The sequence below is a fragment of the Bos mutus genome, chromosome 20 (genome assembly GCF_027580195.1).
Source record: "Bos mutus isolate GX-2022 chromosome 20, NWIPB_WYAK_1.1, whole genome shotgun sequence".
NCBI lineage: Eukaryota > Metazoa > Chordata > Mammalia > Artiodactyla > Bovidae > Bos > Bos mutus.
The window spans coordinates 49,777,792-49,790,321 of NC_091636.1; positions in this window are offsets into that span (position 1 = coordinate 49,777,792).

Here is a 12,530-nt window from a genome sequence, read left to right on the forward strand (position 1 = left end):
TGTGTTAGTTTCTGCTGTATAGCAAACTGAATCAACTGCTCCCTTTTTAAAATAACATTATATATTTGCATCCTTTCCCTGGGACTTTAAAGTGCCTCCTGAAGATAATGCAGATCTTAAAGCAGAACCACATTGAAGAGGGCATGGCCACATGCTTAGTGTGGCAAATAATAAGATGTTAGGAGATGTGACAGGCGCCTCTACTTACAATGTGCTTTTGTAGCTCTAATTTTATGCTTTCAGCTTTTACCTTTCTGCCATGTACCTTGAAAAGACTGTAACCCACGTTGCTGTAAATTGCAGAATGACTGACTTGTGAGGTACACCTTAAGCCACTATTTACCTGTAAGTACGAAAAATAAATACTTATTTTTGTAAGCCATTGAAATGTGGGGTTTCTTATGAAACATATCATTGTAGAAGTCTAAAAAGAAATGTCAACTTTTACATCAGTGTCAGATAATTCTAGAATCAGAATATTCTGGAATAAGCAATGTGGGAAAATGATGAACATTGTAAAAGGTAGAGAATGAAAAAGAAATCCAGATAATAAAATCGCAAGTGCTACCATGGCATATAATAAAAGTAAATGTTAATAATTTGAGTTATTATTTGTTTTATTTTAATTGATTGTTCATCTAAAATTTTAGTTACCCTTGACTCATTAAACATAAAATGAAATTAGAATGTTTCCACACCATAATAATGTAAGATTCTTAGAATTGGTAGATTAATTTGTATCCAATTATTTCCCGATACCTTTTGTTTTATTGTGTACATACACTTTAATCTTTTTTCTCTCTCTTGATACACATATGTATATGTATTTAATGTATTATATGCATAAATAGTATATATAAAGTTACACAAAACATAAATACTTCTTTAGCTAATATTCATTTGATCTACCTTCATATTTACTTATGACATTTCTCCTTTATCTCCATGGTCTTTCTTTGAGTGTTTTCAGTACAAGAAAATATTCCAGTAGCATTTCTTTTAATCACAGTCATACACAGCTGCATTCTCCCAATTGTGTCTTTCTGAAAATTTACTTTGTCTTCGTTTATGAATGATATTTTCACAGAGTATTGAATTCTAGGTCGGCATTTCAAAGATGTCAGTCCATTGTCTGCTGGCTACCATTGTTTCTTTGGCAAGTCTATCTTTGAAGCCAATACACCTTTTTTTCTGGCTTTTTTTAAATTATTTTCTGGCTGCCTTTATAATTTTCTGCTTTGTCTTGGTTTTTGGCAGTTTTACTATATTTCTTTTTCTGTTTTTTTTCCCTCCCTTTTGGTTTCCTTTTAGTTATTTTCTTTTTGCATGCCTGATTATTTTTGCATAAGATCCAGAAATTATGTGTGAAACATTGCATGACAGTTTAAAACTCTGATTTACTTTTCTCCAAAAATGTCTGCTCTGAGAGAATTAAGCAGTAGTGGATAACCTGAAGTGAGACTACCTTGGTCTAAAGTCGGTTTTAATAGCCATGAGTGCGGGCCTATTTCCGGTTCAGTGTCCCAGCCTCTACTTTGATGTGTAATCCTGCACCCTCCTCCCGGGTTGGCCTTGAGTTCTACTTTTACCCTCTCATCACCCCTGGGCGACTTCTAACATTCTGCTAAGTGTGTCAGTCTCTCAACTTAAGGTTATTGCTCAGCTTCTCAGCTTCCCATCTTCCTCAGAGCAAATCCTTGAATGGAAAAGTGGTGCCTGGTGGCTGCCTTGCATTCCCTTCCCCCTAGAAGTGTGCATTTCAGGACTTCAGGGACAGGGAAGTGCCATGATAACCTCAAAATGAGGTTTGTTTAACTGTGCCTGCTGCTTTTTATTTGCTCCCACTTTAAGATTTGTCTCAATGCTGCAAGCAGACCTCACTTCCCTTTAACTCTGATCATGTAAAACAACAAAGTCAAAGTGTATATAATTATAGAGATAAAAAGTAATAGATATACGGTTTCTATACTTTGCTGTGGTATACATTATATAGAATTATGGAAGAAATGTTCTTTTCCACAAAACACTAAATGCATACTTTAATAAATGAGTTGCAGTCTGCTTTTCTCATAAGCTACATTTAAAATTCTGGGCTATACAATAGATAATTAATGAATACCTGTTGAAATAATGTATTTTTTAACTGAAAGCTTACTAAATTTAAACCTGCATAAACTAACTTCATAATCATTGATCTCCAGAACATCCCTTAATGCAAAGTATCTGTTCTATAAATAAATTGTTTTATCACAAAAGTATAGCTTAAATATACAACTGGCACAAAATAGGGGCTTAGTAATTGTCTGTTAACCTAATTAACATGTTTGTTGGTATAAGCTTCTTTCATTTTAGTCTCAGGTCTTACTCTCAATGAATGGATTTAAGCTCAATTAATGGATTTAATTAATGGATTTCTGTTTGGTAGTTTTGCCTATATGAGTGTTTAATAAATGTTAATTAAAGGACTTTGAGGAATATTTAAGTGAAAACAGTAAAATTGTGTTCTATGGTATGTTGTGTCAGTGGAATATTTGGGGTTTAAATAGCAGAAAATATGGCTTCCAGAAAAGAAAAGAAAGTAGTGGAATGATAGAGAATAGGAAAGCCTTCAAATAATATAGATGCATTTTATTAAATACACTTTTCAGAAAGGACATTAAAAACTCTGTGAGAAAGAAATTCATGTCTGTATTCTTCTAGGTACTGGCTCATCTTCAAATGCTTCCCATTCATGTCAAGATCAACTCAAAATTCCCAGAAGGAAAAGACAGAATATGGTTGAACCAAGTTGAATCATGTGATTTAACTGTAAGTAATGTGTCACTAGCAGATGTCTTGGGCTTCCTTTGTAGCTCAGCTGGTAAAGAATGTGCCTGCAATGCGGGAGACCTAGGTTTTATCCCTGGGTTGGGAAGATCACCTGGAGAAGGGAAACGTTACCCACTCCAGTATTCTGGCCTGGAAAATCCCAAGGAATGTATATTCCATGGGGTTGCATGTCTTGAACTGAAACTCAGTAAATAGGTTACTGTGGAAGTAGTATATCTGTATATACATAGACATCAACTTTGGCCATTCTGGGTGCAAAGTACCATTGTCTGGATAACTTGTAAAGAGCAGAAATTTGTTTCTCATAATTCTGGAGGCTTAAAGTGCAAACTCCAGCTACCAGTGTGGTCAGTTTCTGGTGAATGCCCTCTTTCTGGTTACATGCTGCCCTTTTCTTATCGTATCCTCACATAGGGAAGGGGTGAGGGAGCTCTCTGGGGTGTCTTTTACAATTCCATTCATGAAGCCTCCATCCTCATGACCTCATTAACCCCCAACGGCTCCACTTTCTAACACCATCACCTTGGGCAGTAACAGTTCAGTATATGATTTTTGAAAGACTCATTCAGTTCAGATAATTTGCATGATCTATAAATATAAATATAGATCTAAAGATAATTGCTACACATGTGGTTTCTGTAGAGTGTATATGAAACCTATCCTCTCTAGGATGCTGTAACATTCTTAAGTGGTCTAAATTTTTATTATGTGATATTTATGCCTCAAATGTATCAAAAAATCACAGAATATGATTATAACATATTAGAGGTACAGTAAGTGTGGAAGAAATTATAAATGTCCATCCGAGTGCATATATGTTTCAAATTCAGGGTAGACTAAAAAAAAATAGAGTAGTTGATGTATGTACACATTCTACCTAAACATTCTACTATACATATTCAGGTATTCTGTTCATTCAACTTTGTAATGTTTAAATCCAAGCTTTTTTCTATATAATATTTTATTACTGAGTTTTACTCCAATATAAAAATAGGCTTAAATCCTTTATGACTAAGTCACTTGCTGTGTTTGAAGATACATGCTATAGAAGTCTGTCTGGTAATTAATAAAATAGATAAATAGATTAGATCTTAATATGGTATTCTGAGAAGTACAGCAAGCACAGTCAATTTATTTTAGAGGAAACAAAGTGTAACTGTAATACGAAACCACAATTTATCAGATGTGTGATCACTGGAATGCTACTTAATTTTTAAGCCTTATTTTCCTTATCTATAAAGTGATAACATAATAAAACCTATCTATAGAACTGCATGAAGAATTGAATGAGATAATGTTTTTAGGCTGCATAATGCCTGGCATGTTAGTAAGGAAATATCGAATTATTATAGCTATGTTGTGCTCAGTCACTTACTCATGTCAGACTCTTTTTGACCCCATAGAGTGTAACCCACAGGCTCCTCTGTCCACAGAATTTTCCTGGCAGGAATACTGGAGTGGGGTGCCGTTTCCTACTCTGAGGGATCTTCCTGGCCTAGAGATTGAACCCATGTCTCATGCATTGGTAGTCAAATTCTTTACCACTGAAACATCAGGGAAGCCCATGTTTATCACTAGTACTGGTCGAGTCACCAGTACTGACAATTGCTCTGATCAATAAGTGAGGTCTTTGAACTCTTTCTCATGGAAGCTGGAGCCTCCCAAATACTTTTTCATTAAAAATCTTAAGTTCACACATTAGTGCTCTGTAGTTTTGGACAGAGAAAATTCTGCACTGCAGACGCATCAAGCAGAGATATCTGAATCTCTAAGCAGCTCACACAGAACTCATGTATGAAATCCTGTTTTGTAATTTCTCTGACCAGCAGTGCAATAATGCGCTTGTCATCATCAGCCACTATTAGACATTTGCACTTTATAAAATTTTTAATGGATGTACAGCCTTCACAAGACAAATTTAACTTGCATTCCTGGTGTAATAGATAGAAATAAATTAACTATTAAATAGCGAGATTAGTTGCTTCTTGTGGTGTTCAATTCAGAGTAAAATTTTAAAAAGACATCAATGTTAAGTACAAGACTAGTTTTGAACTCACAGTGAAGGTTTTAAATGCCAGTAACTCACTGAATCAGGTGAACCATTTGATATCTGACAACTTTAAGGTGGTTTTAAACCACAGGAAATTGGAACATTAACTTTCTGGTAGTTACAAGCCATGATGGCCCTAAGAAATCACACAGTGTGTTTCAAATGACATGCTGCAGCTCATAATCCATATACCTGAGAGTAGAAGTAGCCAAAGCTTTTGTTGCTACTGCTTGTGTTTCAAAAGTTTGAATGTTTTCTCCTCCTTTTGCACTTGTACATAGAAATATATGCAGCCATAACGTGCTCACTGTATGAGGAGGGTCATTTCTTGAAATTAGTAAACAAGAAGCCACATTTGTTTTGTGATGCTGGTGTTCTTAGATTAAAAAGTTAGGTTTAAGATTAATATAAGCTTGGTGTCTTCTAAAATCTACCCAATAACAAGCAAATAGCATTTCTTAAAAGTAGGTGCACAGGTCTATTAAAAAATGTCTCAGAAAATAATTTTCTTATATTGAAGAATCATTTGAAGAAAAGAGAATAATGTTTTATGTATCATCTTCCTCTCCCACAGATTTTCCTCCATCTGAATACTTTATTGTTATTTTTAAAGTTAACATTAGTATTGCCTTATACAAGCAAAGCTTTATAACCAATGAAATCTGATATTTCTCATTTATATTGTACAATTTCATTTTATATTTTACAAGAAAGAAGTGTGATATACTAAATCTCATAGTCTATTATTATGAAATTTCAGTAACAGTGAGTAGATTCCCATGCAGATCATGCCTGAAACTTAAGGACACTTTTCATCTCAGAATATATTAAATCCATTTTAAGGGGATATTTTAAGGGGCTTTTCCTCCTATAAAGATGAGGATGATGTTTCTTTAATACAATATTTTGGGAATAATGACTAAAACATTATGTATATGTGTACGTATATATGTATGTAAGTGTGTGTATAAATGTATGTATGTATTTATAATTAGACTAGGATCAGCATAGCCAGAGAAAAAACACTTTATTTAGTAGGCTTAGGGTTCTAGACCACTGATAATGTTGGGTAATTGGCATTTATTTTGTTTTTCTGGTAGTTATTTTGCAGTTTAGCAACAAGAGAGGAAGAAAGGGACTACTTTCCGAAAATGCTTTGAAACACGGAAGGAAATAGCAATAAATTATTATCAGAGAATATTGTTTTCTTTTTACGTTTGAAAGTTGGAAAAAGACTTTCCATCACAAACAACAATGTTTACATGATGGTTAGAAAATATCTATTTAACTTCAAGACTATTACTTGCTACATATTCACTTCTTAGAGAAGATTTTAGACTATTTTTATTTTCACACCTTTAAAGCCCAAAATGCAGCATATATTTTTGCAAGACAGAACAGAAACTATTGCCTCACAGTCTGCAATATGTCTTTGAATATTAATTTTAAGGCTGAATTTTTTAAATACACAACGGAAAGCAAAAAATATTTAGGAGCAGTGAATAGTAATTTTTGTAGAAGAAAGTGTCACAATATTTTTAACCCAACAGAGCAAAGTACCATTACTAAAAATAAAAAAAAAAATTAAAAGCAGATTTCTCTTATTAATATTTTTGGCACACAATGAAATGTTTATTCAATAAAATGTTTTATGCCAATGAATATGAAAATTTTCAATTTTGCCAATTATTATACTTCAAATTATTTGAAAGCCAGTCAAAGGCATCCTGTAAAACTGTATTGTTGTATATTTTCAGTTTGCAATCACTAAATATTAGCTTAGTGCTTCTTGGATATAAACATTCACATTAATTCTAAATAGAATGGCTCAATTTAAAGAAGGGGTCACATTAGATTAGTTCCATAGCCAGTTCATAGCTATGCTCTCCCAAGAAGTCCACCTGAATCACACAGCCCTGGAGCAAGCCACCTTTAGTGGCCTTGCTGAAAAAGCAGAGTTTAATCAACTCTGATAGATGAGTCCACCTGGGCATTTTGGAAGACTCTGCATAACTGTCAATGAAGATGAAAAATTATTGGCAGAAAGGACACCAGGCAGAGATTTACCTACAGAGAAAGATCAGAATAGTAATAAGACTTGTTCAGTCACTCAGTCATGTCAACTCTTTATGCCCCCATGGATTGCAGTATGCTAGGCTTCCCTTTCCATCATCATCTCCCAGAGCTTGCTCAGACTCATGTCCATTGAGTTGGTGATGGCATCCAATAATCTCATCCTCTGTCGTTCCCTTTTTCTCCTGTTTTCAGCCTTTCCCAGAAGCAGAGTCTTTTTCAGTAAGTCAGCTCTTCATATCATGTGGCCAAAGTATTAGAGTTTCAGCTTCAGTATCAGTCTTTCCAGTGAAAATTCTGGGTTGATTTTCTTTAGGATTGACTGACTTGATCTCCTTGCAGTCAAAAGGGCTCTCAAGAGTCTTCTCCAACACCACAATTCAAAAGCATCAGTTCTTCAGTGCACAGCTTTCTCTACAGTCTGACTTTCACAACCATACAAGACTACCAGAAAAAAACATAGCTTTACCTAGATGGACCTTTGTTGGCAAAGTCATATCTCTGCTTTATAGTGTGCTAAGTTTTTTATAGCTTTTCTCCCAAGGAACAAGTGTCTTTTAATTTCATGGCTGCAGTCACCATCTGCAGTAATTTTGGAAACCAAGAATATAAGTCTGTCACTGTTTCCATTGTTTCCCCTTCTACTTGCTATGAAGTGAGTTGACCGGATCGCATATTAGTTTTCTTGAATATTGAGCTTTAAGCCAACTTTTTCACTCTCTCACTTTCATTAAGAGGCTCTTCAGTTCTTCTTCACTTTTTGCCATAAGGGTGGTGTCATCTGCATATCTGAGGTTATTGATATTTCTCCTGGCAGTCTTGATTCCAGCTTGTGTTTCATCCAGCCTGGCATTTAATATGATGTACTCTGCATATAAGTTAAATAAGCAGGGTGACAATATACAGTCTTGACATACTCCTTTCCCAGTTTGGAACCAGTCCATTCTTTCCTGTCCAGTTCTAACTGTTGCTTCTTTACCTGTATACTGGTTTCTCAGGAGGCAGGTAAGATGATCTGGTATTCCAATCTCTTCAAGAATTTTCTACAGTTTCTTGTGATCCACACAGTCAAAGGCTTTAGCACAGTAACAACCTGGTACCAAATACAGTCTTTATTTAAAGTAGCAGTGGTAAGGTTACTTAAATTACCAGATTTATAAGAATTCTGTTCATGATTAAAAAAAAAAAAGAAAAGATTCACATTATTATTATATCTGCATGCTTGTGTGTGCTTAGTCACTTCAGTTGTGTCCAATTCTTTGTGACCCTATGGATTGTAGCCTGACAGGTTCCTCTGTTCATGCTATTCTCCCTGCAAGAATATTGCAGTGGGTTGACATGCACTCCTTCAGGTCATCTTCCCAATCCGGGGATCAAACCTGCATCTCCTGCATTGCAAACAAATTCTTTATTCACTGAGCCACCTGGGAAGCCCTTTCAAGTGTGCATAAGTGGTCACATATCTTTGGAGATCAGCATTACAAAAGTCAGAGTAAAGTTGGTTTGTGAAGTATGACAGAAGACTCTGAGTTGCATTGATTGAACGACTACACATAACTAGACAAGGGGACCATGTGTTTTGCTTGTTTTAGGTATGGATTTGGGGTTGCTGTCTCTGAGATGTTACGTGCACACTTAACCATCCATGAAAACAGCAGAGGAAGTTTCTGTTTTGCTTTTCATAGTCCTTTTCCTTGACTTCTTTAGAGTTTTCACAGCAGAGGGCCATTAGCTCTATCTTGAACCACAGTGGTTTTTTTTTTTTTTTTTAGTTTCTATGACAACAGTACTCTTCAATGTGAGTTTTACCTGTCTAGTCACTTCTCTTTTTCTTGTTTTTCTGTCTCTCCTTGACCAATGAATGTTTTTAGTTTCTGGTTTGTTTGTATTTTTGTTTTGCTGTTTATACACTTTGGCTTGTGAGCCCTCTACTTTTATCTCTCTGCTGTCTTTCTTAGATTATATCATCCAGACCATGTTCTTTAAAATTGTGTATAATTCCACAGATAGATAGATGTAGATATAAACTCAATATTTTTTTGCATATCCTATGTATACAGCCAACTTCATATTTGACATCTCTGTTTAGATGCATGACAAGCATTCACAAGTATTTAGAGAGGTGCTGATTTAACTATGAATTTTTTAAAATTATTATTAAACTTTTGACCGTCACATCTGTTCCTTCTTTGGTCTTCCATTATCAGCTATCTTCCCATGCCATCAACTTATGATTTATCAAACCTCTATTTTGTTACTAATTTCTATTCATTTAACCTCACCCCAAATACCTTAAACACATATATACTTGAGAATACATTAAGAGCATACATATTTCTCTGATCCACACTACCAAAGTCAATGACATCAATCGCTGTTAGCTACATAGGCACAATGTTTTCTTTTTTTTCGTCTTTTTAAAAACTGCATAGGCACAATGTTTTCTGATTAATTCTCCATGATCTGCACTTGTCCATTTACATCTGTTCTCCATACATTATTCTGAGACATCTTCTAAAAATGTTAGTGTGTGTATTACTATTATTATTAATATGTGAATGCTGCATGACAAGTCACTTCAGTCATGTCCAACCCTTTGTCGGACCCAATGGACTGTAGCCTACCAGGCTCTTCTGTCCATGGGATTCTCCAGGCAGGATACTGGAGTGGGTTGCCATGCCCTCCTCTATTAATAATATGTCTTTATTATTATTATTATTATCAATATTTCTTAAAATCTTAAAGATCTTCCAGACAAATCACACTCTTCAATGAGATCTAAACTGGTTTCCTACCTTACGCTTGGCCCACCTCTCATGTAACTGTCCTCTAGCTGATTTTTTTTTCTTGTCACACTTGACCATGTGAAGTATCTTTATCCAGATGTTCCCACCCCACTCTCATCATACTCTTTGCATGACAACTAATTATTAACTTTCAATCTGTAGCTTAGTACTTTTTAGAAAAGCTTTCCTGCTAATGTACCAATACACTTTGCCTCTGTCATCTCTCTTAACATACAAAGCTAATGTACCAATACACTTTGCCTCTGTCATCTCTCTTAACATACAAAGCTTTGCTTTTTTATAACTAACCTGAATTTTTGTCTCTTTCTGCTATTGGAGGTTAAGCTCTAACTTTTATTTTATTTTATTTTTTATGTGAGAGTCCAGTAATGGGAGCAAATCATCAGCCTTTATATCTTGAAACTGATGCAGTATCTGCCCATCATATGTCAGAACTTTTTAAATTATATAGACAAGCAGAGAGAAGGGAGGAAAATGAGACACACAGTACTTAAGAGAACTTTCTGTTTAAAAGATGAAAAATGATTTTTCTCATTCAATCAGTATTTATTGAATGACCACAAAAGTCAGGTTATTGACGATCCTTAACATTCTGCAAAATATACATAAATATTACCATTTACAAATTTTAATTGAAGGATAATTGCTTTACAGTGTTGTGTTAGTCTGCCATATATCAACATGGATCAGCCACAGGCATATGCATGACCCCTCCCTCTTGAACCTCACTCGACTTCCCTCCCCAATCCACTCCCCTAGGTTGTCACAGAGCACTGGTTTTGAGCTCTCTGCACCATATAGAAAATTTCCACTGGTTTTCTATTTTGCACATGGTAATATATATGTTTCAATATTATTCTTTTAATTTGTCTCTTCCTCTCATTCCCCCATGTGTTCACAATTCTGTTCTCTGGGTCTGCGTCTCCCTTGCTGCCATGAAAATAAGTTCAGAAAGATGAGCAAAGATGTTTTTAGAGAGTATTTCCTTTGAAAAATGAAAAGGCTGCTTATTACAAAAGGAAACAATATATCTAAAATGTAATTAGAACAATTTCATTATTTATGAATGTCTCTTATTAAATTAACAGAGAATACCCTACTTATTTTAAAAATATTCTTTAAGTGCAATATGCATACATAAAAATACATAAGTGTATGGTTCAAAATAAATATCCCTGCATGACCAATACCTATCAAAAAGCAAAATCAATATATCACTTCTTATGCTTTCTTTCGCTCATTATCTAGTTCCATGGATAAACTAGGCACACATTTATGGGCATAGAATTTGTTTGTTTGCTTGTTTGACTCTAAAACTTTTGTTAATTTTTGCATAGAAAAGTAATACACCTTTGCATTGTAGAAAATGGAGAAAATACGATAAATGATCAAAGGAAATAAAATTCACTCCCTGAGAAATATTCTGGTATAAATCTTTCTGTTTTAATGATGTGCATCTAATTTGTAAAACAAAACAGTGGTATTACTTTTAACAACATTTCATAATGAACATTTGGTAGTTAAATCTTAGCATCAGTTCAGTTACTCAGTCATGTCCAACTATTTGGGACCCCATGGACTGCCACAGGCCAGGCTTCCCTGTCCATCACCAACTCCCAGAGCTTGCTCAAACTCATATCCATCGAGTCTGTGCTGCCATCCAACATCTCATCCTCTGTCATCCCCTTCTCCTCCTGCCTTCAATCTTTCCCAGCATCAGGTTTTTTTTCCATGATTCAGTTCTTCATATCAGGTGGCTAAAGTATTGGAGCTTCAGCTTCAGCATCAGTCCTTCCGATGAATATTCAGGACTTATTTCCTTTACGATTGACTGGTTTGATCTCCTTGCAGTCCAAGGGACTCTCAAGAGTCTTCTCCAATGCCACAGTTCAAAAGCATCAATATTTTTTAAATTATTCTTTTCTTTTTAAATTATTTTATTTTAAACTATATGTGTGTATATATATAAATACTGCATGATATATATATGGCATGAGATTTGCTATTTTAACTATGTTACAAAATACAATTGAATGGTGCTAAATGTATTTGCAATGTTGTGCAACCATCACTCATGTTCATTTCCCAAAAGTTTTCATCACACCAGATAGAACTCTGTGCCATTTAGCAAATACTTTTCATTCTGCATTTCCCCTCAGCCTCTGGTAGCTTCTAATCTATTCTCTATCTCTATGTATTTTATTAGTTTAGATATTTCAGATAGGTACAGTCATACAATATCTGTCCTTTTCTGTCTGGTTCATTGCACTTAATCTAATATTTTCAGGGCTTATCCATATTTCAGGGCATGTCTCAGAATTTCACACCCTTTCATGGCTGATTAATGTTCCACTGTATGCATATATTGATTTTGTTATTTACCTAAATGAAATCATATTAATTTTCTCTTATGTGTCTGGTTCTTTTGTTCAATATTATATTTGAGATATCTGGCTGTATTTCTACATCATTAGTAGAATTTATTTTGATTGCCATAAAGTATTCCCTCATGGAAATAGCATATTTTCTTATTTCACTGTTGAGCATTTGGGCAAATTACAAATTTGGACCACTATGACTATTATATGGAGAAGGCAATGACACCCCACTCCAGTACTCTTGCCTGGAAAATCCCATGGATGGCGGAGCCTGGTAGGCTGCAGTCCATGGGGTCACTAAGAGTCGGACACGACTGAAGCAACTTAGCAGCAGCATAACTATTATGCTATGTCTTATGGTAAACATATATATATTTTTTTCTGGAAGATGTA